This window comes from Kogia breviceps, chromosome 3 (assembly GCF_026419965.1).
Source record: "Kogia breviceps isolate mKogBre1 chromosome 3, mKogBre1 haplotype 1, whole genome shotgun sequence".
NCBI classification, from domain to species: Eukaryota; Metazoa; Chordata; class Mammalia; order Artiodactyla; family Physeteridae; genus Kogia; species Kogia breviceps.
The window spans coordinates 66,654,852-66,668,350 of NC_081312.1; the positions used below are offsets into that span (position 1 = coordinate 66,654,852).

Genomic DNA, 13,499 nt, shown 5'->3' on the forward strand with positions numbered 1-13,499 from the left:
AGGCAGCACTTAGCAGAAAAAGCAAGTTCTTTTTAGAAGACCAAACAAATAAGTTAAGAATTGAAAGAAAGATATAACAGACATACTGGTTGTATTCACAGGAAGTAACCTTGATGAGCATGTTTTTAACGAGACAGCTCTCATACTTTAGGACAATATTTCACTCTTGCTACTACTGTTGGGGATTTAAGGCTAAACTTTCATTAAAATGAGTTAATGTTCATAAATCACTTAGAATAAGCCACACAAAGTGCCATTTTTACAGGTCCAAAAGTATCAAATATTGGCAATTACATAATGTTCAAGCTAATAATTCCTGAGACTACAACAGATATGTTAGAAAGCAATGATACTGCAGCTTCTCAAGGTTATTAAATAGACATAATGCACAAAAAGCAGGATAATACTCTTTTCAACTATTATTGTTTATATTTCTTATGTCTCAGACCATGACCCCTGTCTCTAGAAAATCTTTACCCACGAAGGTTACAATTTAATATCCAATATATCCAATAGGCCACCCCCAAATACAACCACACAGACACCCTTCTAGGGATACCCAAAAGGCTTCTTGTGATCATATATATACACCTATATGTTCCTTGATAATGAAAGGACAGTTTTTGCTCCTGAGAAATTTATCCGAGTTCATGTAATATCAGTGTATCTCAGTTTATGAACCTGATGCACAAAAAGAACCATCTAAACATAGTTTGTTATAACTTCTTATTCATTTTATACATAGATTCCTTAAAAATGATCAGCTTTTGAAGTATGTGTTAAATTATTCCAATTACAGAACACTGTTTGCACATATGTTTCAGAAATACGTCTGTCATATGATATGAGGTATACGTTTAAATCTGAATAAATGCTGGATTAAATAACCCACCCAGGCAGAAGTTCCAAAGCATCACTTACAGCATTTACATACTTATTTTATGTGCCAGATATCTAGAAGCCAAAACTAAATTTGATACTTTATAATAGGTCAACATTGGAGCAAGAAGAGCAAAATACTGCAGCATTTTATGTTAGTTACACTGATACAGAGCACAGACAGAAGGCTAAGTGAGGTTATTTGGATAAGAGTAGTGTTGATTTTCATCTTAGTCTAAAGATAAAAACCTAGATCCTCTTAAGTGGTTTTTAAAATATATGAAAACTACACTAAGAGGCTTAACATTTTCTCCCATTGTTTGTCACAAATATAAAGCCTGTCTTTTGGAGCTAGGATAAGATAAATAAAACAGAAAAGAGGAAGGTAAATTTTAAGGAGGCATTTCACCACATGCCAGATAAACTGTACTTTGTCTGAACTCCATCAGTCTCCCTTATGTCCTAGGATTTTCAGGCACCTGAGTAAGAAAATAAAGACTTTCATTTGCAAAATGTCAAGGAAGGGAGTGAAATAAAGTGCCCACCAATACAGACACACCATGTGCAGAAGAGGCATTTGAGATCCCATGTCCAACTCTGGAACTGAACAGTTTTATGATCTCTGTCCAACTGATAAAAAAATTCCACGTAAACAACAGCCTACCTGAACTGCACTGCAAGAAGAGATCCAAAGCACCGTGGGGTCCTACACAGTCTGCGGAAGTTTCATGTGCCTCAGCCAAGGCATCCGCTTCTGTCAGTTACTCCACCACCGACCAACAGATTGAAAGCAGGGCACTGAGAGCCCAGATCTTACAACTCTAGACTTGGTCTTTAACCAGCTGTCACTGGCAACCAGCTTTACAAACTGCGAGTATAAAACACATCATATAACTTTCTTTCCATACCTGAACACTTACATGCTTTGGGCCTAACTGCCTAGAGGCATGTTTTGAACTGTTAACTATAGTAAGCTTTCAAATCCTCAGTCCCCAGCTCCCAGACTGCTAACTGGAATTTCAGTCCACATGTGCCCCTCACAATTAGCAGGGTTATTTTAGGCACTGACCTAAGTTCTCAGAGAATGTAAGCTGATGGCGAAGGGGAGTCTAATGTGTCAAGCTGCTTGGTTACAATAGAAAGCTCATTCGAGAAGCTCTCAATCTGTTTGCAGCACTTCCTCGACGCCCTACTACGTGTATTTTGACTTTAGCTGAGGAGAAACACCAAAATTATACACTTATATTTAATATCCACAGAGAGCTTAGACCCATCATGAATAATAATAATTCAACAGAGGCATGCAAGCGACTTGGACAGTTTTTTTATGAAACATTTTTAAGTTCTGACCCGCAGTATTTAGTCACATGGTGTGTCGTTCCACAGGAAGTCCCAGTAAAAGTAAACTACCCAGAATCTAATCAAAATTACTGATTCCCTTCCAGGCTCTCACAGAGAAAGCTAGAAATACAAAATACTCTATAAACCTTTTTCATAATTATTAAAATTAGTTCCCCTCTACAAACTAATACATATCCACTAGGTCCTACTATTTCTAATAGTAGGACCTACTGGCTAATATGACTGTTTTGCAGACACTGTCTCATGGGAGAAATAACCAAAAGAAGAAAACAGTAGCAGGAAACTGCACTGTGCACCTTACCAGTGAGTCCCTCCATGCAGCACTGAACATTCTGACTCCCAGGGGAACATGGGATAAATTCACAAACCTTTCAACTTCCTCATCAACACCCTTCTCATGGTTTCCACAAAAGTCAGAACTCAAAGAGAGAACTTGAACTCCCAGGAAGGGGTGGATATAAATTAGACATAAGGAAGAATTTCCTGAGTTGGAGATTTGCTGAGAACTACTTGTAGAAAGAATGAGTCAAACCTCATTCTAAGAGAAGTTTAAATAAAAGGGTTGATAAATCTGTTAGGAATGGTTAGCCATGGCCTCCCTAAAGAGAGAGCAACAAAATGGGTAAAGTCTAAAGGCCTCATCTCTTTCCTTGGTTACTGCTCTCTCAAAGTTCTTGATAGTCAGCTCAGTGGTCACCTCCTCTGGAAGCTACATGACTCCCCTTAGCTAGCTTAATGCCCCCTCCTCAGTGCTTTTTTTTTTTGGTGGTATGCGGGCCTCTCACTGTTGTGGCCTCTCCCGTTGTGGAGCACAGGCTCCAGTGGTGCAGGGTCAGCGGCCATGGCTCACAGGCCCAGCTGTTCCGTGGCATGTGGGATCTTCCCGGACCGGGGCACGAACCCATGTCCTCTGCATCGGCAGGCTGACTCTTAACCACTGCCCCACTACGGAAACCCCTCAGTGCTTTTTTTAATGGTCTTGTTACCTCTTCCTAGCACCCCAAACAGGAAACTCTACTTGGCAGTCGATCTGCCAAGTTCATCTTTGCAGAGCAGGCTTAAATCAGCACTGGGTCCTTTGCAGATGTCAATGAATGTCTGCTGAATGAACAAACTGGGGGATGTTCTAGAATCACTGGAGCACACATGGCCTGCTTCTGGGTTCAACAGGTCATTCCCACTGTATTCCCACTCTCCTGAGACGTTGTTAGTTCAGGGTGACCAGCAGCTCTGAGGTGGCACAATAGATGTCTCATAGAGTTCGCTATAAAACCGGATGACTATCTGATGAAGGAGCAAACAAATGAATAACCACATGTCACATCCTTAGTAAAAGTGTTCTTAGAGCCCGTTCCCAGTTCCAGTCTTAAGCCAGGCCTGCTCTAGTCAGTTAGTGCCAATGATAAATAAGAATCCACCTTCCCAAATCCAAAAGGCTTTCACACAGTTCCCTCTCTAACATGAAATTACCCTTTTCTCTCTAACACCCGAGCTCAAACTCCCCATAATCTGAAGTTCTTCCATTTGTGATGATGATACAGAAAGGGAAGACACATCCAGCAGTCAAAGCCAACTTACAATGTGGATAAATCACAGACTATAATGGCTATAAACTGGTGGCACTTTAATCTTCAAATTCTTTGAATATCTTTCAAGAATGAAGAAAAAAACATATTTTCTATTAGGAGTAATGAAAAGTATTTGTACCACTGGAATATCTCTTAGGAGTTATTTTTTCATCACCGATTTTTTTCTAGAACTTGATAGCATAGCCTGTGGCATTTTTTTTAAGAGAGAGATATAACCCCAGTTCTGTGGTCAGTTATATCCTGGCAGCAAAAAAAGAACATGTACTTCACAGGGTCCTATTTTTAATTCTCATTTAAATAGCTGTCAGCTCTTGCCCGCACAAAAGAAAGATGACAAAATCAAGACAAGATTTTCTGACCAGAACCAAGTATTAATATTGATATGGAAATCTATACTTATCTGAGAATTTACATACTTCTCAGTGAGTTTAAGAAGCATCCATACATAACTTTCCATAAGTCTAGCACATACCACAAGTTATAGATAGATAGATAGGTTGACAGATAGATAGATAGAAAGATAGATCATCCAATAGAGACATTCAACAAAGCTATAAAAAAAGAGAGTCTTCTAAAATGAGATAAGGGAAACGTATTTCTTTAATGGCTCTCATTGAGAAATATATGTATTCATTTAAATATAAATTAGTTTGTTCAATATACATTATATATTAAGTTCTGTGCTCAGCTCTCAGAAATTTAAAAACGAAAAGAACATGGCCTCTATCCTCCTTGAACTTAGAATTTAGAGAAATAGATAAGTAAATAATCACAATGTTGTTTGAGAAGCACAGAGACGGTATCTGCAGAGGGTGTCATGAGAACACGAAGGTGAGGAGGGGCACGATAGTCAGAATAAGACAGAGAAGCCAGTTAAAAGAGTTGAGGGGCTGAACTAAGATGGCAGAGTAGAAGGATGTGCTCTCACTCCCTCTTGTGAGAACACCAGAATCACAACTAGCTGCTGGACAATCATCGACAGGAAGACACTGGAACTCACCAAAAAAGATACTCCACATCCAAAGACAAAGGAGAAGCCACAATGAGATGGTAGGAGGGGCACAATCACAATAAAATCAAATCCCATACCTGCTGGGTGGTTGACTTACAGACTGGAAAACACTTATACCACAGAAGTCCACCCACTGGAGTGAAGGTTCTGAGCCCCACGTCAGGCTTCCCAACCTGGGGCTCCGGCAACGGGAGGAGGAATTCCTAGAGAATCAGACTTTGAAAGATAGTGGGATTTGATTGCAGGATTTCAACAGGACTGGAGGAACAGAGACTCCACTCTTGGAGGGCACACACAAAGTAGTATGTGTATTGGGACCCACGGGAAGGAGCAGTGACCCAAGGGGAGACTGAGCCACACCTACCCGCTAGTGTTGGAGGGTCACCTGCAGAGGGAGGGGGTGGCTGTGGCTCACCATGGGGACAAGGACACTGGCAGCAGAAGTTCTGGGAAGTACTCCTTGGTGTGAGCCCTCCCAGAGTCCACAATTAGAACACCAAAGAGCCTGGGTAGGCTCCAGTGTTGGGTCGGCTCAGGCCAAACAACCAATAGGGAGGGAACCCAGCACCACGCATCAGCAGCCAAGCGGATTAAAGTTTTACTGAGCTCTGTCCACCAGAGCAACACCCAGCTCTACCCACCACCAGTCCCTCCCATCAGGAAACTTACACAAGCCTCTTAGATAGCCTCATCCACCAGAGGGCAGACAGCAGGAGCAAGAAGAACTACAATCCTGCAGCCTATGGAACAAAAAACCACATTCACAAAAAGACAGACAAGATGAAAAGGCAGAGGGCCATGTACCAGATGAAGGAACAAGATAAAACCCCAGAAAAACAACTAAATGAAATGGAGAAAGGCAACCTTCCAGAAAAAGAATTCAGAATAATGATAGTGAAGATGATCCAGGACCTCAGAAAAAACATGGAGGCAAAGATCAAGAAGATGCAAGAAATGTTTAATAAAGACCTAGAAGAATTAAAGAACAAACAAACAGAGATGAATAATATAATAACTGAAATGAAAACTACACTAGAAGGAACAAATAACAGAATAACTGAGGCAGAAGAATGGATAAGTGACCTGGAAGACAGAATGGTGGAATTCACTGCGGCAGAACAGAATAAAGAAAAAAGAATGAAAAGAAATGAAGACAGCCTAAGAGACCTCTGAGACAACATTAAACAACATTCACATGATAGGGGGTCCCAGAAGGAGAAGAAAAAGAGAACGGACCACAGAAAATATTTGAAGAGATAATAATCGAAAACTTCCCAAACAAGGGAAAGGAAATAGCCACCCAAGTCCAGGAAGTGCAGAGAGCCCAATACAGGATAAATCCAAGGAGAAACACACCAAAACACATAGTAATCAAACTGGCAAAAATTAAAGACAAAGAAAAATTATTGAAAGCAGCAAGGGAAAAACAACAAATAACCTACAAGGGAACTCCCATAAGGTTAACAGCTGATTTCTCAGCAGAAACTCTACAAGCCACAAGGAGTGGCATGATATACTTAAAGTGATGAAAGGGAAGAACCTACAACCAAGATTACTCTACCTGGCAAGGATCTCATTCAGATATGATGGATAAATCAAAAGCTTTACAGATAAGCAAAAGCTAAGAGAACTCAGCACCACCAAACCAGCTCTACAACAAATACTAAAGGAACTTCTGTAAGTGGGAAACAGAAGGGAAGACAAGGACCTACAAACCCAAAACAATTAAGAAAATGGTCATAGGAACATACATATCAGTAATTACCTTAAATGTGAATGGATTAAATGCTCCAACCAAAAGACACAGGCATGCTGAATGGGTAGAAAAACAAGATCCATATATATGCTGTATACAGGAGACCCACTTCAGACCTATGGACACATACAGACTGAAAGTGAGGGGATGGAAAAAGATATTCCATGCAAGTGGAAATCAAAAGAAAGCTGGAGTAGCAATTCTCATATCAGATAAAATAGACTTTAAAATAAAGAATGTTACAAGAGACAGGAATGACACTACATAATGATCAAGGGATCAATCCAAGAAGATATAACAATTATAAATATATATGCACCCAACACAGGAGCACCTCAATACATAAGGCAACTGCTAACAGCTATAAAACAGGAAATTGACAGTAACACAGTAATAGTGGGGGACTTTAACATCTCACACCAATGGAAAGATCAACCAAAATTAAAATAAATAAGGAAACAGAAGCTTTAAATGATACAACAGACCAGATAGATTTAATTGATATTTATAGGACATTCCATGCAAAAACAGCAGCTTACACTTTCTTCTCAAGTGCACATGGAACATTTGCCAGGATATAGATCACATCTTGGGGCACATATCAAGCCTCAGTAGATTTAAGAAAATTGAAATCATATCAAGCATCTTTTCTGACCACAATGCTAAGAGATTAGAAATGAATTACAGGGGAAAAAACCAAAACACATGGAGGCTAAACAATACATTACTAAATAACCAAGAGATCACTGAAGAAATCAAAGAGGAAATCAAAAAATGCCTAGAGACAAATGACAATGAAAACACGATGATCCAAAACCTACGGGATGCAGCAAAAGCAGTTCTAAGAGGGAAGTTTATAGCTATACAAGCCTACCTCAAGAAAAAAGAAAAATCTCAAGTAAACAATCTAACCTTACACCTAAAGGAACTAGAGAAAGAACAGACACAAAAGACACAAAAGACCCCGAATAGCCAAAGCAGTCTTGAGGGAAAAAAACGGAGTTGGAGGAATCAGACCCCCGGACTTCAGACTATACTACAAAGCTATAGTAATCAAGAAAATATGGTACTGGCACAAAAACAGAAACATAGATCAATAGAGCAAGATAGAAAGCCCAGAGATAAACCCACGCACCTATGGTCAACTAATCTATGACAAAGAGGCAAGGATATACAATGGAGAAAAGACAGTCTCTTCAATAAGTGGTGCTGGGAAAACTGGACAGCTACATGGAAAAGAATGAAATTAGAACACTCCCTAACACCATACACAAAAATAAACTCAAAATGGATTAGAGACCTAAATGTAAGATCAGACACTATAAAACTCTTAGAGGAAAACATAGGAAGAACACTCTTTGACATAAATCACAGTAAGATCTTTTTTGATCCACCTCCTAGAGTACTGGAAATAAAAACAAAAGTAAACAAATGGGACCTAATGAAACTTCAAAGCTTTTGCACAGCAAAGAAAACCATAAACAAGACGAAAAGACAACCATCAGAATGGGAGAAAATATTTGCTAACGAATCAACAGACAAAGAATTAATCTCAAAAATATATAAACAGCTCATGTAGTTGAATATTAAAAAAACAAACAACCCAATCCAAAAATGGGCAGAAGACCTAAATAGACATTTCTCCAAAGAAGACATACAGATGGCCAAGAAGCACATGAAAAGTTGCTCAACATCGTTAATTATTAGAGAAATGCAAATCAAAACTACAATGAGGTATCACTGCACACCAGTTAGAATGGGCATCATCAGAAAATCTACAAACAACAAATGCTGGAGAGGGTGTGGAGAAAAGGGAACCCTCTTGCACTCTTGGTGGGAATGTAAATTGATACAGCCACTATGGAGAACAGTATGGAGGTTCCTTAAAGAACTAAAAATAGAATTACCATATGATCCAGCAGTCCCACTACTAAGCATATGCCCAGAGAAAACCATAATTCAAAAAGACACATGCATCCCAATGTTCACTGCAGCACTATTTACAATAGCCAGGTCATGGAAGCAACTTAAATGCCCATCAACTGATGAATGGAAAGTAGATGTGGTACATATATACAATGGAATATTACTCAGCCATAAAAAGGAACAAAATTGGGTCATTTGTTGAGACGTGGATGGATCTAGAGACTGTCATACAGAGTGAAGTAAGTCAGAAAGAGAAAAACAAATATCGTATATTAACACATATATGTGGAATCTGGAAAAATGGTACAGATGAACTGGTTTGCAGGGCAGAAATTGAGACACAGATGTAGAGAAAAGACATATGGACACCAAGGGGGGAAAGCGGCGAGCGCTTGGGGGTGGTGGTGTGATGAATTGGGTGATTAGGATTGACATGTATACACTGATGTGTATGAAATTGATGACTAATAAGAAACTGCTGTATAAAAAAAATAAAATTCAAAAATTAAAATAAATAAATTAATTAAAAAACCAATTAAAAAAAGAAAATGCATGTAAGGAAATGAAATACTGCATCAAATTATAAAAAGTGACAATGGAAATATATGAAGAAAAGATGGGCAGAAACAGTATAGTAGTGAAGACTTTAACAGACTACTTTTTAGTCACTGATGAGAAAACCAAAATAAAGACAGAGTATTTTAAAAATATATCTCATGAAGTGAATTTAAAATATTGTGCCTTTAAAGTTGCAGGATACAAAATAAATACAAAGAAATCTGCTGCATTTCTATACACTAACAACAAAAGTTCAGAAAGAGAAATTAAAGTAACAATTCCATTTATCATCACATAAAAAAGAATAAAATACCTAGGAATAAACCTCCCTAAGAGAGGAAAAGGCCTGTACTCAGAAAAGTATAAGACGCAGGTGAAAGAAATCGAAGATGACACAAACAGATGGAAAGGGAAACCATGTTCTTGGATCAGAAGAGTCAATATTGTCAAAATGACTATACTACCCAAGGCAATCTACAGATTCAGTGCAATCCCTATCAAATCACCAAGGGCATTTTTCACAGAATTAGAACAAAAAAATCTTAAAATTTGTATGGAGACACAAAAGACCCCAAATAGCCAAAGCAATCTTGAGAAAGAAAAGCAGAGCTGTAGGAATCAGGCTCCCTGACTTCCTCCTTCGTAGACTATACTACGACTTCATTTGTAGACTATACTACAAAGCTACAGTAATCAAAACAGTATGGCACTGGCACAAATACAGAAATAAAGATCAGTGGAACAGGATAGAAAACCCAGAAATAAACCCACACACCTATGGTCAATTAATCTATGACAAAGGAGGCAATAATATACAATGGAGAAAAGATAGTCTCTTCAATAAATGGTGCTGGGAAAACTGGACAGCTACGTGTAAAAAAATGAAATTAGAACATTCTTTAACGCCATACACAAAAATAAACTCAAAATGGATTAAAGACTTAAATGTAAGACCAGAAACTATAAAACCCATAGAGGAAAATATAGGCAGGATGATCTTTGACATAAATTGCAGCAATATTTTTTGGATCTGTCTCCTAGAGTAATGGAAACAAAAAACAAAATAAACAAATGGGACCTAATTAAACTCAAAAGTTTTTGCACAGCAAAGAAAACCATAAACAAAATGAAAAGACAACCCACAGAATGGGAGAAAATATTTGCAAACGATGCAACTGACAAGGGATTAATCTCCAAAATTTACAAACAGGTCATGCAGCTCAATATCAAAAACACAAACAACCCAATCCAACAATGGGCAGAAGACCTAAATAGACATTTCTCCAAAGAAGACATACAGATGGCCAAGAGGCACATGAAAAGATGCTCAACGTTGTTAATTATTAGAGAAACGCAAATACTGCCAATCAAAACTACAATGAGATATCACCTCACAGCAGTCAGAATGGCCATCATCAAAAAGTCTACAAACAATAAACGCTGAAGAAAGTGTGGAGAAAAGGGAACCCTTCTACACTGTTGGTGGGAATGTAAATTGGTACAGTCACTATGGAAAACAGTATGGCAGTTCCTTGAAAAACTAAAAATAGAGCTACCTTATGATCCAGCAATCCCACTCCTGGGCATATATCTGGAGAAAGCCATAATTCAGAAAGATACATGCACCCCAATGTTCACTGAAGCCGTGTTTACAATAGCCAAGACATGGAAGCAACCTAAATGTCCATCGATGGATGAATGGATAGAGAAGATGTGGTATATATATACAATACCATACTATTCAGCCATAAAGAATAATAAAATAATGTCATTTGCAGCAAAATGGATGGACCTGGAGATTATCATACTAAGTGAAGTAAGTCAGACAGAGAAAGACAAATATCATATGAGATCACTTATGTGCAGAATCTAAAAAAAAATGATACAAATGAACTTATTTACAAAACAGAAACAGACTCACAGACGTAGAGAACAAACTTATGGTTATGGGGGTGGGGGAGGGATTGATTGGAAGTTTGGGACTGACATCTACATACCTCTATATTTAAAATAGATAACCAACAAGGACCTACTGTATAGCACAGGGAACTCTGCTCAATACCCTATAATAACCTAAATGGGAAAAGAATTTGAAAAAGAATAGATACATGTGTATGTATACTGAATCACTCTGCTGTACACCTGAAACTAACACAACATTGTTAATCAGCTATACTCTAATATAAAATAATTTTTTTAATGGAGAAAAAAATGTTAAATAAATGAATAAAATAAAATATTGTACCTTCAAAAAAAAAGAGGTGAGGGGACTTCCCTTGTGGTCCAGTGGTAAAGAATCCACTTTCCAATTCAGGGGACGCGAGTTCGATCCCTGGTCAGGGAACTAAGATCCCACATACCGCAGGGCAGCTAAGCCCACACACCACAACTACCAAGCTCACATGTCTCAACTAGAGCCAGTGTGCCACAAACTACAGAGCCCACACACTCTGGAACCCGCACACTACAACTAGAGAGAGAACACTCGCATGCCACAGCTAGAGAGCAGCCCGCGCACCACAACAAAGAGCTTGCATGCCGCAATGAAAGATCCCACATGCCACAACTAAGACCTGACCCAGCCAAAAATAAATAATAAATAAATCTTTAAAGAAAAAAAAAAAGAGGTGAGGTAAAGCTTTTTCCCAAAGAACAAGTAAGAGAGAGTCAGACATGGATTTTTGTGGGGAAGCACTCAAGGAAAGAAAGCATGCTATGAGAAGACCTGGAAGCAGCAGAGTATGAGGTACTTTTGTTGAGGGAGCTGAAAACATGTCAGTATGAGAAGAGCCCAGCATGTGAGGGTGGGAGTGAGCAGAGAGGCAAGAGATGGAAACAGAGGATAAGATAATTTGTCACACTGCAGGCCAGCCCAGAGGAAGGGATGTCTAGGATAATGGCTTGCAGTGCACCTTAATCCTGAGGGGCTTCTGCAGGCCTTTTGTGGTAGAGGACTTCAATTAAAACAATTCAATTAAGTCATGATTTAGTTTCCCATTTGAGTCATGAATCCATGTAGATAAAATCAATTGTTGTTACATAAAAACTGCATGATTGATGTTTGATCTTACTCTTTATGTAGTATTTACAACCTAGATATGGATGTAGCTATACACATAAGCTTCATTTTTAAAAGCACACATAATACATTTTAAAGTAATGATTCAGAATCACAAAATCATTGGGGTTGGAAATCTTCTGGCTCAATTTCCTCTTATTGTAGAGGAGGAAACCATGGTCCAGAGAGGTTGTCACTTGTTCCAGTCATATGCTAGAAAGGGGCAGCCCCTGTATAAGGACGGAGATCTATGAGTATCCTACAGCACACAGTCACTGCCTTCAGTATTTGCTGTAGTGGGGAGGCGGGGGGAGGATAAGCATAATATATATAATTTTATCTGGTTACACAGAGCTATTGTTGGATTTTAAACATAGCAGCAAAAGCTTGGGTGAGATTTGTATTTTAGAAGGATCACTCCTTATTTCGAAAGGGGAGTGAGAATAGAGGTCTTTTCAATAACTCAGACAAAGAATTATGATAGTTGGACCTAAGCAAAGGCAGTGGGGATGGAAAAGAGTGAACATATTGTAGAAACAATAGAGAGATATAATAGACATTATTTGGTAACCAGTTGGACATTGTGGGTAAAGAAGCAGAGATGTTAAGCATGGGTAACTCCTTGTTTCCTGGCATTGGTAACTGAGTAAACCAGGAGGAGGTATCTAATGGGATGCACATGAAGTATTTATGCAGAAAGGAGATGTCACCTAGCCTTGAGATGAGCAGAATGAGCCTGAGATCAGTGGAGTGACAGATATCACAGCCAGATCACCTTCACATCCGATGGGACACTAAATGATATTCTTGGTATTTGAGCTAGTTCATACTACCTTTGTGGCTCCCAGAGGCATGGACATCAATCATAATTACCATTCCCTGATAATACCATTATACTTTGTATCTTAAACTTCCATTTTTATCATTTCTTGATTTCTACTTCTAGTTATGGCAGACTAGCTTATGTAGACCAACCACCTCAATGAGAATAACTAGATAAGCTGAACAAAAAAGTATCAGTTTGAAGGCATAAGAGAATTACCAAGACAGCAGGGATTTGAGAAACTAAGATCCCACAGAGAATGGAAATTCAGAGAGAGAAGATATCTGGTACCATTTTCCCCTTAACGCCCTTTGCAGAGTTGTAAGCAGAGCTAAGAGGTTGAGAAGGTGGGCTGAACTTCTAGCAGTTTTCAGCGCTGGAGGGACAAAAACTGGAGCTCAGAACGCAGCAAGGAGAAGGAGCCCTGGTTAATAAAAAAACAAAACACCAAAACAAACACACAGAAATCAGGCTTTCAGGGGGAACCTCTAAAGGACCACTCCAGAGGAGTACAGTAAATCAGAAATAGGCCAGTC

The 13,499-nt window shown here is 38.8% G+C and overlaps 1 protein-coding gene across 4 annotated transcripts in view; it reads right to left on the reverse strand.

The window, feature by feature from the left end:
- Window positions 1–13,499, reverse strand: part of AKAP6 (A-kinase anchoring protein 6) — a 506,591-nt gene that overhangs the window by 336,261 nt on the left and 156,831 nt on the right. For 2 of the 4 annotated variants that reach the window (XM_067028592.1, XM_067028591.1), the window contains exon 1: window positions 1,544–1,892. The exons of the other annotated variants lie outside the window; for them this stretch is intronic. The gene's annotated coding sequence lies outside the window, so the exon portion shown is untranslated. Of the gene's footprint in view, window positions 1–1,543; window positions 1,893–13,499 lie in introns of those variants that run through there. 4 annotated transcript variants of the gene reach the window in all.